This window comes from Lissotriton helveticus, chromosome 9 (assembly GCF_964261635.1).
Source record: "Lissotriton helveticus chromosome 9, aLisHel1.1, whole genome shotgun sequence".
In the NCBI taxonomy this organism is placed as follows: domain Eukaryota; kingdom Metazoa; phylum Chordata; class Amphibia; order Caudata; family Salamandridae; genus Lissotriton; species Lissotriton helveticus.
Window position 1 is genome coordinate 892,256,180 of NC_136070.1, and position 15,025 is coordinate 892,271,204.

The following is a 15,025-nucleotide window of genomic DNA, read 5'->3' on the forward strand; positions in this document are numbered from 1 at the left end:
AACATCTTTTTATTTGTTATTTTATTTCTTTTTTATATATAAACTATGGATACATTTTTCCATCTCATATCTTTAGAAGATAACAATTAAAAAGAGAGAACACATAATACACAATAGAATTTCATGAGGTCTCTAAAACAGCCCCTGATACCCCACACTATAAACATTCAAAGTTCACTCATTCAGTCTACACATACGTAAATACACACACTTCACTTTCATCCACCATCCTCTATATGGTTCCAGAGTAACAGAAGCACTTGATCCAGTAGAGTCTTCTCAGCACAGCACTGAAGACCCCAGTTGGTAGAAACAGGACAAGGAAAAATAACGCCAACGCGCGTTTCGGTGACCGGCCAGATCTATTGCCGCACCTTCATCAGGGCATTCATACGAGGACAATGGGGAGGGGCAGGTCAATAATATACAACGGCCAATCTGTGATGGACAAAAACACAACGCATTACAACGGAAGAGGACCACGCCCAGGGCTGCATGCTTTTTATTCACACCCCAACGATGGCCTGGCGTATGGAGGACGTAACTGGTAACATTTCCGCGAGGACCCCCACATGGCTGGGTTGACATGGTTGCGTCCACTGTTCAGTACACTCCATACACCTGAGGTGTATGTCACCATAAATATGGGTGTGTTCTGCATACTGAAGTCTATCCAGCACATCGCCGCCACTCTTGGCATTGCATACTTTCCCAATCATGGTTCTACTGCATCCTTCACACATGCCTGGTTGCCACCTCTCCTCACATTCAGCTATAGTGTGGCTGAGGTGCCATGCCATTTACCATATTGCCCAGGTTACCATTGTAAGTTGTTCTATCGTTTCTGGTGGGTGGACATGTTGTTGTTCATGTTGGTTGTGATTTTGTGACGTGTGCATTGCCAGAGTTGTGGATTGCATGGTTGTGGAGTTGAGGTGAGAGGGGTGTTAATTTGGAACTTGCCAAGGGGCTATGCATTTCCATTGGTGCCATCCTGGGAATGCTGGTTGCTGATGGACTGTCGGAGGGTGAAGGGATCATGCACACTGGCTGTGTATTTGGAGGCGACATTTGTGAAGGTCCCATGGTGTTCTGATGTTGCCTGCACATTGATGTGTGACGTGTGCTTCCTGTTGTGCTGATTGTGTGCTGTGCCACCAGGGGGCACAGGTGGGACATGTGTGCAGTGGATTTCCCCCAATACGTGTGTGCGTCTGGCTGTGGCGTATGGTCCTTGCTTGGTCTCCAGTGGTTCCTGTGCATTGTGTTGGACATATGGTGTCTGGGGTGTCATGGTGATGGTGATGTCCAGGACAGATGTGGGGGACTTGGATGTGGCTGGCTGTGAGACTCCGCCGACTCTGGCGGTGTTGGTTGGGGTGTGCCAGGGGACAAACAGGTACAGCACTGCCAGCAGCTTGGTGTGGGGTGGGATGTTGGTTGTCCACTGTGTTGGTGCTGTTGGCCTGTTAGGCGATGATGGCCAGGATGTGTAGGATGATTGTCCCTTTCAGCCTGTAGTGGACAGTGACATTGTCAGATGTTGGGCCTGTGAGGCAGGTGCGTTTCCTGGGGGCCGCTGTCTTTGTCTGCGCTGCCTCTGTGGTGGTCCGGGGGGGAAAGCCGGGTGGGAGTTGTGGCCCTCTTTGGTGTCCGGGCTGCATGATGAGTGGCTCCATGGCATCTGTTGTACCACGTCAGAGCAGGTGTTAATTTCCTGCTGCTAACGCGCCTTATCGGGGGGTTTGTGTTCTTATCGCAGATCTGGCTGGTCGTTGTGAATGTTGAGGTGTTGTGTTTTCATGGCTTTTTGCACAGGATTGCTTACTCTGCATCTCATTAGCGATAGTTGCGGAGGTCCTCTGTGGCGATGTTTTGTGCAGCTGCTATCGCGGGTTAACTGGTGCTGTGAGCTGTTAACACCAGCTTGTGAATGGGGAGGTAAATTTATCACGACTTTGGCAGCGATAAAGTGCTGTTAATTCAGCGATAGCTCCTTGTGAATATGCCTCTAAAAGTCACCAGTTACAGTTAACTGAGCTAATTATAACTTGTGCACTGCCATTCACTGCTTATTACCTCACATATTAAATCATTCATGGCATGTTAAATCATATCATGGATGACATCACTGATGACAGCATAGTCATATAGAGCACCGAGTTACTATGTGTGTGTACATGTGTGGGTTCATAGCATGGAAATAGCCTAAGCCTTCAGGCAAGTGTAGTTGTGCATGTTGATAGTTATATGGTGCACCATTTTCAAACTTAAAGTCTGTGGTGTAAGTATTACTCCATATTACGCATGGTAAAGACTGACCACACCTGATGTGGATTGCAAAGATATGTTTGAAATTAAGTACAGCATTTAAACCGAAACCTGTTTAAAAAAACCTGAGAAAGGCCAAAGCTCCTGTTGACAATAGATTGTCCAAAAGTAGTTATCTATGCACTTGTCCATGTTAAATAGTTGTAATACAGTGCTAAAGACATATGTTATGTAGCGAGGACGTTTATAAGGTGTGGATGTTTATTTCCACAACTTCAGTGAAGATTTTGCGGCATTGCTGATTATTGCATAATGTAGAATGTAGGGTCTCCCACTTAGAGGTGGGTTCTCTCATGCTGATATTGTGATAATGACTGTAAGGTTGTTTTCCATTATATGTCCATCTCAGAAATGTGTGTAGTATATTTACTAAACTATAGAGGATTGTCTATAGGGCCTTGCTGAAGGTGTCTATCAGTGGCTAATGTATACCTGTAAACCTCTTGACTTAAATTATGGGTCATGTGAAGTCTTTAAGAAGCCAATCCCATTAAGGTGAATAGGAAATTGTCCACATATGTGGTTTGTTGAGGTCCACAAACCCTATAGTATGGTCACAAAGATTGTATGATGTTGTCAGTGATGCCATTTGACGGGTCATCCATGCTGTCATTTGTGCCATTTAACATGCCATGAGTGATGTTATATGTGAGGTCTAAGCATTACATGGTGGGTGCGTACGTTATAATTGGCTCAGTAAACTGTAACTGGTAAATTTCAGAAACACACACACAGACACACACCTTTATTTTGTCATGATTGTTTCGCAAAATCATGTGGCTGGCAATGCAGTAAAAGCCTAAAATGTGGAACACTATTTTTCTTTTCGCATGGTCCCCATTCCTCAAATATTTTGGTGAAAGCTTCCATGGCAAGTTGGAGTTAGGCACTTTTAATCATGTGTCCCTAGGCAGGATTTATCAAGTTAATCTGCAAGTGCAGGTTTACAATAAAAATTCTCAAAGCCTACAGATGCAATGTGAGCAGTTGACAATCCTGCGCACACCTGGACATATACCACCAGGATGATCTGCCTCAGACCCCGAATTGCTGTCTGAATTGAATGCACCTCCATTCTCCTTGATCAAAGTTTCTAAATGTGGGTTACTCCTTCATAGTGTGGGGGCTCTCAGCTGAACTAAGGTGGCTTAAGTTTATTTCTAAAGAAATCTATGTCTGCTTCTTTTAATGATCACATATCACAACCTTTCCAAATATGTCAACATTTAATTTTTTTCTGCGGTAACCACCTGGTGGCAGTAAGACTCCCTAATAGTTTCTGTCTGGGTGCATTGAGTGGGATTTACTCTAATTAGGGAGATACCAGTGTAGGCCGTTGCATTCAATTTAATGTTGTGTAAATTGTACTGAGTTCGTCAAACACCATCAGTCGGACTGGCCATTTATCTCATCAGGCATTTCCCTAGGCGGTTGGAGACATTCAACGTCAGTTTTTTAAGGCCTGGGCTGCTGCTGGAGCCTCCGTCACTTACTCCAGCTCCCCCGAGGATATTTACAGTGGGCGAGAGAGAAAGAGGGAATGAATAGATGTATAGTATAGAGAGTGAGCTAGAGAGAGCAAGGAAGTGAGTTAATTTGAACATTCTCCCCAGGGCTGCTTTTGATTCCTAGTCCGTGTCTGACATGCAGTGCGTTAGTCTTGAGGGTTATGAGTCAATGCTTTGAGTGTAATGCTGAGAGAGCTGTGTGTGTGTGTGTGTGTGTGTGTGTGTGTGTGTGTGTGTGTGTGTGAAGCAGTTAGAGGGGAAGGTTTCTGAAGGTAAGCTGAAAATAAGGTTGTTGAAGATCTCCCATTGTAAGGAAAATTTGCAGCCTGCAGGCCTACAACCTCTGAGAATGACCACAGATCCTGGGTCTGACCCCAAAAGAGATACCTAGGATTCACTTAAATGCAGAGTGACCCTGGACCCCATTCTGCTACACAGACAAGGGAATCCACATGATCCCCTCATGTGACTTGAAATGAATGAGAAGCAGACCCTTTAGTAAAACTACTCTACGTAGGTGGACTTCAGGATTCCAATTTCAAGTACCACTAGAGGTCCTCATTCATTGGCAGCAGACTGCGAAAGGAAGATAAATGTTGTGCTCGCAGACCCCCACACCCCTTACATATAAAAATATGAGGTGGAAATATTGGACTGACATACCTGTTTTTGATTGTACTCAGGAGAGGAGGCTGGCTCCCTGGAGGCACCACCAGGTGTTAAATGAGGAGGTCCATTGCAGAGAAGATAGAACTGTTACTGAGAGATTGCCTCACAGTGGATTTAGTTCAAAGTTGCAGAGAGCATTGGACCCAAGCTGTCTCGTCTTGGCTATATTTATACAAGACCGTCTGATGGAAATGGTATTTTAGTGGAATTAACAGATAAAGTGCTTCATAACCATCGCTTTGCTTATGAACTGATGGTGACGGAATATCTGAATACTGAATGACTCGCAAAGGTATGTTTATGTGAAAGCCAGATGATTTGTAAGGTTAGTAGGATTACCGAATCATTACATGTCACTAGGTATGGTGAGGGAGGGATCCGTTAAGGAATGCCTCCCTTGAAATATGACAGTAAAATTAGGAGAACTTACGTACTACAGAGGGGTTGTCTGGATTTCCGCTCATCTGGTTCTTTACTGACATGTAGAATTCTCTCACTCATGTTACACATTCACGGTTTATAATAAATGTAAGTGCTCATCACCCAAAAAACAGGATCTCACTTTTATTAACTACCGGGTAAATATACATTTGTATGAGTGGGGATAAGTGCCACTTCAGGTGTAAAGTCCCATCTAAGAAGGATGAGTGGAGGCATGTGCAATGTTGAATGCCTTGCATCCCTAAAGGGACATAAAGGTCAAGGCAAGTGTTTATACAGTGGTGGCGCGTAAAAAGTAGGCCTTGGCGGTATTTCAATTACACCTGAGTAATTTAAGTTTTTTCGGTAATTCCTCATTACTCTTTGACGCAGAATTACCGATAATTTCGTGCTAATTCCTACTCGTGTAATTTGGGGGGGAAATCCTATCGCAAGAGCACATTTATCGAGCATAAGTGACTGCTCATGCTTGCTTTTCACGTTCTGTTACATTTAGTGCTATTTCTTTCTTATATAACACATTTTTTGCATTTCCAGCATAAAACAGTGTTACAGAGTGCAGTGCTTCCCTCCTCAATAAGCCCCCCACCTCCACGGTTGCACATCTCCATTTACTGTAAGCACTTACCAATGCTGAGGTGTTCAGTATGTCAAGTAGGCTTAAGAAGACAATATAACACTTCTCAATTACCTTACCTCCTCCCCTCTATCTCCTACACACATCCCTCAGTCATTTTCAGGTGTAGTCCAAAAGTCTTCCTGTGGCACAGTCATCGCCTCCTTATATGCCTCTTCTCTAGTCTCTTGTTCTACTGAGGCTTGGTCTGGTCTCATCCCTAGTGGTTTGGCATAGCCAGGGATCAACCTGGACTTAAGCATGAAAGTGAGGTGCGTCACAAGAGGGGACCAGATCTTTTCACATTTTTCATGATCCTTCCTTAGAATATATGTCAGTTTCCCTAGCGCCATAGTATGCCACAAGTGACGCACCCATAGCTCCATCGATGGTACCCCGTTTTTCTTCCAATACAGTGTAATCAGTCATTTGGCTGCTCCTAAAAGGTGGCTCAATAGTCCCCTGTCTTTGTTCTCCTTTCCCGCCCACCAGCCACCAACACGGCCAATAAAATCAGGGTAGGTTCTCTTCATAGTTTAGTCTCCAGAATAGAGTCTATGTGGTTGAGGATCTCCTACCAGAACCCCTGTATCCCTGGTCTGGTCCACCAAATGTGTAGTTTTGTGCCTGTATCTATTCCACATCTCCTGCAACAGTCTGGCATTCTGGGGTACATAGTTTTGAACTTACAAGGTGTCCAGTATCACTGCATCAGTAGTTTGAATTCTGCCTCTCTAAGGTGGAAGCTTGTAAAGTTGTTGCAGAGATTCTGCCAGAGTGTAGTCCACAATCAATCAATCAATCAATCATATAATTTGTAAAGCGCACTACTTACCCGTGAGGGTCTCAAGGCGCCGGGGGCGGGGGGGGAGTGCTGCTACTGCTTGAAAAGCCAGGTCTTGAGGAGTCTTCTGAAGGTCAGTAGGTCTTGGGTCTGCCGTAGGTGGGTGGGAAGGGTGTTCCCAAATATTTGATTATTTCATTTCCCCAGGCTATTTGGTATGACCATTTTGGTCCGTCAGTCTCCTCTAATATAGTTTTATAAAGCATCCCCATTAAGCCATTAGTCATACTGTAATTGCCCAGAAACTCTGCGAAATGAGTAAGGGGGCGAGTTGCTGCTTCTTTTATTCCTTGGTGCTTAACCCATTGTCTAATTTGAGTGTATTATAGTTGCTCCAATTCAGTTACCTTGAACTCTCTTTTAAAGTTTTTAAAGGACTTGATTACCCCCTTAGAAAACCTATCTGGTATCATAGGGCATCCCCGTGTTTTTAGGGCTTGAAGCCCCCAGCATCTAGTACCGGAGTGAAATTCAAAGTTTGCTTCAATTGGTGTGCATGGTGCAATTGTGGCGGAGAGCCCTAGCTGTGAGGTGATATTATTCCATACATCCAGGGTTGTTCTGGTGACAACTGAGAGGTACAGTGATTTGGGCCTATGTTGTCTGAGTAGCCAAGGGAAATCTCTACCTGCCACACCCGGTCCATAAAAGCCACCGTTTTTTGGTTTCACACACTGACCATTCAACTATTATCCGAAGGTGTGTCACCTGATAATATTTTAATACGTTCAGCAGCACCAGTCTACCCCTCTCTAGCAGAGTCGTAAGTAGTTTTTTATTAATCCTGACTTTGCTCCCCCACACAAATTTGACAATATGATCCTGCAGTGAGTGCAGTTCCTGTCTTGGTATGGCTGTGGGAAGGGGTTGAAATAGATATAATTTCCTCTGGCGTATGTTCCTTTTTATGACATTTATTCCCCCTAGCCATGATATAAATTCGCACCTCCAATTGTTCAGATCAGCTTCGATTTGTACCTTCAGTCTGGGCCAGTTGGCCCAGGTCTAGATAGCCACCAATTATGAAGTGTTTGGCCCATTTCATTGGACTAGTCTCTTTCAGAAATTGCTCCAGATCTTTCGGGAGGGAAATGTTCAAGATATCAAATTTGTCTGTATTTATCTTAAAGCCGGATACCGTTTCGAAGGCCCTCAAACAATCCCAGATAATTGGTAGAGATGGCTTCACATCTGTCAGTGTCAGTAAGATATTGTCTGCAAATAGGCTTATTTTATGTTCCTCCCTCCAAAGAACATTCAATTGATGTCAGGAAGGGTGCATATTTGTATCGCTAGGGGTTCGATTTATGGTGAAAACAAGAGGGGCGAAAGTGGACACCCCTCAAGCGTACCTTTCAGGAGTATAAACATATTGGTGGGGGCTCAATTCACATGAACAACAGCCTCTGACTGAGCATAGTTTGCAAATATCCACCACTGAATTTCGGTCCTATATCACCTCAATCAAGAATGACTTTTAGGAATCCTAGATCACCCTATCAAACACTGACTCTAGGGATGTGGAGAGATGTGGCTCACTGGTTAGAGGCGGCAGACCTGTAAGCAGAGAACGGCCCGGGACCAGGGTTCAATTCCCGACGCGGCAGGGTTTTGACCCAGGGTCAACGGACTCGATAGTTCTCGCCTCAGTGCCTACTCTAACCAGGGAACACACTCGGTAACTCTGGGCATTAAGCTTGCCCCATCTCTACAACGGCCCCCCCACAGACCCCGGGGATGCCTGGCTTCACCCTGGAGATACCCAGAAAAGGGACCATCTCACAGGGAAAACCAGGACGGGTTCCCCAGCGGTCTACAGCGCCTGGACACTCGGGTAGAGTAACAGTGCGCTTTACAAGTATCCCACATTTACATTTACATTTACATGTCAGGATGGCCGGGATCCACCGCTTTGTACAATAGTCCACTGTGTTGGCTACTTTCCTCACATTGTCTGCCCCTTGTCTGTCCCTAACAAAGCCAAACTGATCCAACCCCACCAGCAACGGGAGAGCCTTATTAAGGCGATTTGCCAATATTTTGGTAAATATTTTGACATCAGTGTTTATTTATTTATTTTGAAGCTTGTATAGCGCGCAGCTACCCCCAACGGGGGTGTCTTGGTGCTGTGGACGGTTGGCAGTTGTGAGTGAACTGAGCGGGTAAGGGTTGGTAAACAGCCAGGTCTTTAAATTGCATCTAAATAAACATTCAGATTCTGACGTACAAAGGGACAGTGGTAAGCTGGTCCAAGATTGAGCAGTAATAACTGCAAAATTTCTGTCCCTCATTCTAGATCGACGAAACCGGGGAGTCCGCAGGAGGCGAAGGTGATTTGACCTAAGTGATGGATTGGACTGAGCATGCTGAAGTCTGGCTCTGAGATAGGCAGGACCCTGACCCTGCATTGCTCTATAAGCCAGAACCAAAGATTTAAATTGAACGTGTTTACTCACGGGCAGCCAGTGTAACTTTTTTAAGTATGGTGAGATAGAGTAACAATATGGAATGTTACAGATCATTCTTGCCGCCTCATTCTGTACAATCTGCAGGCGTTTGACCAAGTAGACTGGCACTCCAGCATGCATGCTGTTCGCATAATCCAGGTGCGATGTTATAAGGGCATGGATAATGGTCCGGCGAGCATCCAAAGAAAGAAAAGGGAGAATTTTGCGGATCATGTGTAGTTTACCAAAACACGCAGAAGAGACCCTATTTATTTGAGCCTTGCATGATAATTCATTGTCAAATCGGAATCCAAGATTCCTGGCTGATTCCACCAGGACTAGGGGGGGGGGATTCAGCTCAGGTGGCCACCAAATTAAGGGCAGAGGGGGATTTTTTTGATTAAAAAAACACCTCAGTTTTATCTGAATTAAGCCTGAGAGTGTTGAGTGACATCCAATAGAAGATGTTGCTAAGACAGCGCCTGAAATTGGAAATGGTAGCATCAGAGGGATCTCTAAATGAGAACACCAGTTGAGTGTCGTCAGCATATGAGATCAGTCTGACTCCACAGGATTCTGCCACCGTAGCCAGCAGAGATAGGTAGACATTAAAAAACAAAGGGCTCAGGGCGGTGCTCAATAATGCTATGGGTTGACATGATTTGCAGGTCCCCTTGAGTTTTCCCTGTTTAGTAATCACTACCACTGCCACTTCCCTCATAGAGGGGGTCACTGTCCCTGTTTCCTGAAAAGAGTTGTATCGTTTTGTTTGGGATTGCACTAGTAACACTGCAAATACTCTGTAAAAGACCCCAGAGAGGCCATCTGGGCATGGCACATTATTGGGTTTCTGTGATTTGATCGCAGTCAAAACTTCCTACATGGAGATAGGTCCCTCCAACATGGTTTTCCAATCCGTGGAAACTGTAGGGAGTGTCATTTCTTCAAGGTAGGAGGCTATGGCCTCCAGGTTTTCTTTGCCTGAAGAATAGAGAGCCTTAAAAAATTGCAAGAAAGTATTCCACTTTCCCTCTTCATCTTTAATTACTCAGGTGCATGCAACATGGGGATATATACTCTCATTTTTGCGCTCTTAATTTACCGGTCAATATTTTCTCAGCCATGTTCCCCTTTTCATAGAAGGGTTGTTTTAACAGTCACTTCGGCCTTTTCAGTCCGTATGATTCTAAGCTGACCCTCAAGCTTGTTACTTTCCCTTTTGGATTGCCTAGTGGGGCAGCACCTATGTGCACCATCCACCCGCTCCAACTCTTGTACAAGCTGGTTCTCCCTATGTCTCGCCATCCTCTGCTTAAAGGCTGTCAAGGAGATAGCTCCCCCTGAAAGTTGCCTTAAACGCATACCAGTAGGTGTAATGGGAGGAGTCTCCAGAGTCATTTCTGCAACATAATCCCATATTGTTTCAGCCACATGTTCCCTAAGTGTACTGTCCCATGTTATATCAGAGGCGAATCTCCAGATTATGCGTCTCCTATCTGCCCTGCAGTCTGTCAGTAGCAAGATCACTTGGCTATGATCCAAGATAGTGCCTCGTCGGATTTTAGTATCTAATACACTGCTCATTAGATCTCGGGAGCTAAAGAATGTATCTATTCAAGTGTATGATTTGTGAACATGCAAGTAGAATATATAGGGGCACATTCCAAGGGCCGGCCATACAATTATCGCCGCTTTAGCGTCCATTTTTCAGGCACAAAGCGGCGATAATTATATTGCATTATTTACAAGGAATGTTAAATTCCTGACTAAGGCATACCTAACATGGGTGGTAGATTGTGGGGCTAAAACCACAGGGCCTATCATCAAGCTTATCGCCATTTTCCATGGAACATCGCTGGAAAACCAGCGATGTTCTTTGGAAAACCCCGCTATCACTGGAATATTTATCTCCATAGCGCTAAGCGTTGATAATACAGCTCTAGCTTGGCGATATATTGCAGCGATAGCCGGCGATAATCAAAAGTTTGCTAAGCGCTCTCAGCGATAATTATAGCTGGGGCTTGATAATATGCCCCATAATTTTTAATATTGGGTTAATATGGCACCAGCAGTCTGTCAAACCTAGCTAAGTGTATCCTGGTTTCAGTTTGTTGAAAGCTGCTCTCCCTGCTCGAGTGTTGTGTGGTGACCTGTCCCATTTAGGGCCATAGATCAGATTGAAGCCCTATGATTTATTATTCCCCTGTTGTAGGGTCCGCCAGTGACAGCAGTATGTGAGTGAGGAATGCCTCTTGTTGTGAATTAGGCGTGTAAATAGATATTAATAAGCTCAATGGGAAATTTGTCTATGAGAACTTGTAGGAGCAAGCTGCTACCATCCTTGTCAAGTTGGATGCAGTGTACCTGAATAGGAAGGTCCCTCCTACTTAGAATTGGTACTTCTGGGAGGAGCCAAGACAGCGACTGTGATGGCCGCCTGAGACCTCGGCTACGCGTCCCTTCTCCTCCCGCCTTGATATCCTGTGATAAATCCTGGACTTATCTCACACTCTCGCGTCGGTGAGGACGCCCGGTCACAGGTCGCGTGATCCTGAGGTCTCTCCCAGCCATGCACCCGGAGAAATATCCATCTGCATCTTGCGGCCTGCAACGGAGCTGGAACCGGGACTTTGCCTTATGAACAGGGCCGGCCACTGAGTGAACAATAGCGGTCACCCGTGCAGGGGAGGAGTCGTCAACTGGAGCAAAGAAATGATCGGCTTGCTTCTAGCCGAGGACAGCTAGCACAACCAGCGGTGCGGATCGGAGTACGCCTGGCGTAGTAATTTCGAGGGTCTGTGTAATTATGTGCTTAATCTCAAGTGCGCCGATCGGACGCTGTTAGCCGCCCGGCCCGCTTTTGGCGGGCTGCTCCCGAATTCTCGCATGAACTGCTCCCTTTCACGGATGGCTTGCACCGGATGCTGCCAATTGGGCATTTATTGATACTGCCCCTACAGAATTGCTGCACTGTCATGGAGCCTGGTGTGCCTATGTTTGAGGCTCGGTCCCACACGTTAATGGAGCGGCTGGCTGACCAAATCGATAGTGTGGAGTGTAACACCCGAAGTGCTGGCTTGCAGCAAGGAGTGGAGTGCGTGGACATGGGGAGCGTGGAAGTGTTGGCACATGGAGTTGGGTTGACGTGTCGTGACCTTTTGGCGGCTCTTGGTGCCCTGCGCTCCACCCTGGAAAGTGGCGCCCAAGCATTGGGGAGTAAACTGGATGCCATGGTGTCTACCTTGAGACTTTCGCTACCAGACAGTCTTCAGGCTCACAATGACCTGCCTGGTTCTGTACCCGGGAAAAGCGCGATGGTGGCCCCTGTGAACGCTGCAACATCGGAGGTCCCGGTTCGTGTGGTAACTTGTGAGCAGGCTCCCAGATATTCGGACTGCTCGGTAGGACTGGCGCTGGACTCAGAGGTGGCAGTATCGTTCTACGCTATGCTCCCGAAGACCCTAGTGTTGCCTCAGATACTGTCGGACATTTTGTTTCTCCTCTCCCTCCCGGATCTTGTGCATGTGACCTGGAAGATACACTTCGGAGCGATATTGGGATTGTTGGACTGCCATGCTGATGACTGTGTTTGTGTTCCGATAAGTCGCCTCATTGTGTGTGGACTGCAGTCTGGACTGGATTTGGGGCTCCGTTTCCTCGCAATATTTGTTATGGGAATGGGTCGACTGCGGTTGGACTCCGTTGGTGCACTGGAACGCACGGGACAGGGTTGAGGTTGTGTCCTAGATTGCTGAGTTTGATTTCCTGGTGACTATGTGGGACATGCCTTCCGTTGATTGAAATGATGGCTACCCGGGTGCCGATTTGAAGAGTTGGGATTCGGATGGGTGTGGTGGCTGGGGGCCAATATGTTAATTCTCTCTCCTCCTCCACTTTTCTTTCTCTTTTGTCTTCCTAAATTTCGGGTTTCCATTTAGGGCGACGGGCACGCTGCTGGGGGGGTAGGCCATGGCCTTCTGCAGGGGTGCGGGGTGGGGGGTTGGAGGGGGGGGTTCTTTCTGTCTTCTTGTTTCCTCCTTGGTTCTATGGCCCCTTTTTCTTTCTTCTTTTCTGCGTTATTGTTTCACAGGGTTCCTGTAGTGTATTCGGTTTTTGTGGGGTGGGGCATTGGCTTATCACGTATGGTGATTGTAATGATGGCTACTTTGTATTGTTTATCTCGCCCTTCACTCCCACTTTCATTGTTATGCTGGTTGCCGCTACACATTCTGATAGCCTGCTGTAGGTCCTGAAACGATCGCTTGGCATTTATCCTGTAATCTCTAGAAACTCTTAAAAAGAAACCTCTTTCATCCTGGTATCGCTATGGTACGGTCACTATCCTGGGCTACGATCGGGCAATTGGACGACGAAATGTTGCATGCTTATGGCTTTATTGATTTGCTTGCCCGTGACTGTAACTGCTTTATGTACAATAAAGGTTTACCAAAAATAAAAAAAAATAAAAAAAGAATTGGTACTTCTGTTGTCTTGGTAGTCCCAGCTGCACAGTATTGTGTAGGATAGTTTCTGCGTTTCATGCAAAACTGATCCTGTTTCAGAAGGTGTATTTTGTGTAAGAATATGATATCAGCCTGCAGGGGATTGATGTAGCCCCAAACCATGTATCCTTTATATGGTGAGTTAATACACCTTAAGTTTAGTTTAGTATGGTGTTAATGATGATGTTCTGGGCATAGTAGCCCCTAAATTCTCTGAACCCTGAGATTCTCAATCCGACTGTTCCATGATACATGATTCCCAATTAGTCACATTAAAATAAACAGCAAACCTTTTGTGTCCCCTTTGTAAATGAGGTTATTCCAGATCTCTATGCTAAAGCGATCAGATATCCTATCTCTTAAACCAAGGTCTGCACAACCACAGTTGGTCTGCATAGCAGAGAAGTGTTGTGGTTGACGTCATATGCATGGGCGCCTCCACTCCCCTGAACCTCCAATGTTGCCTTGCTCTTGATCCATTAGCTGTTTGCTGTGAAGCCCCTGTCTTGCCCCCCTCCCCAAGTGTATTCTGGTCTTGTGTGGGTGATTACAATTGCCCTACACATCTGCCTCATGTGAACAGTGCCTTGGTTTGTGGTCACTGCAGTTCAGCTAGGTGCTGTCAATTCTCCAACTGCTGTTTCATGTTGAGGCTAATAATAGTTTGCTGGTAGAGCTGTAAGAAGTCCCTTTTGTATGGTAGACCTACTCGGCTAGTCACTCTCGACACATTTTAGCTCCTTCGGTGCCCAGTAGAGTCGGGGGGCTTTCTTCAGGACCAGTGTCAGGCACGTAGCCAAGTTGGTGACGTGCGTAGGTAAGTATAGCGCACTTACCCTTATTCTCAAGCGTTATGGGTCTATAGTACCTAGTACTTTTCTGTTTGAAAAGCTTTATTAGAGCAATATTTAAAGGAACAAAATGACAAAAGGAAGGGAAATACAAAATATATAGAAGAATAAAGCATAACAATCCTAGTGTCATCAGAATATAACCCAAAGCATTTTTATAAGATTTTAAAGGGAAAAAGGAAGGGGGAAGGGGAAAGAGAGGAAAAGAGGGGAAGGAAGAGCAAAATGAAAAGGAAGGAAAAGTAAGCGAGGGAAAAAGAAAGAGGCAAGGGGAAAAAGGAAATAATCAGCAAAAACTGCATAACATCTCAGGAAAACTTGAGAGAATTACGAAATGCAATACACATCCTCAAAAATAAGTTCAACAACATACAAATGTAGATATGAACCTATAAATATAAATACAAGCATATAAATATAAGAATATAAGCACAAAAGTATAAGCATAACAATATAAGCATAATCATAAGTATAAACATAACAGAGGATAAGGCCATCTAAGGGGGTTTAAAATTTCCAACGTCAGTAGGTAAAGGAGTTTTATTTAAGGCCAACTGATCTAAATAAACAGTAAGAGTAAGCCAAAAAATCTCAAAATTGTGAGGGGGATTGCTGGCGAAGGTAAAGGAGACTTACATCCAACCTATGAAAGTGACATACGGAGTTCCACCAATGTTGCATGGAAACTTTTGTAAGGGATTTCCAATTGGAAGAAATATGTTGAAAAGTGAGGGCAAGCATAAGGTCAAAAAGACCAGAGGAGTGTGGCGGCAAAGTAAGTGCATCTGAGAGACTGCCTAGGAAAAGAATAAAGGG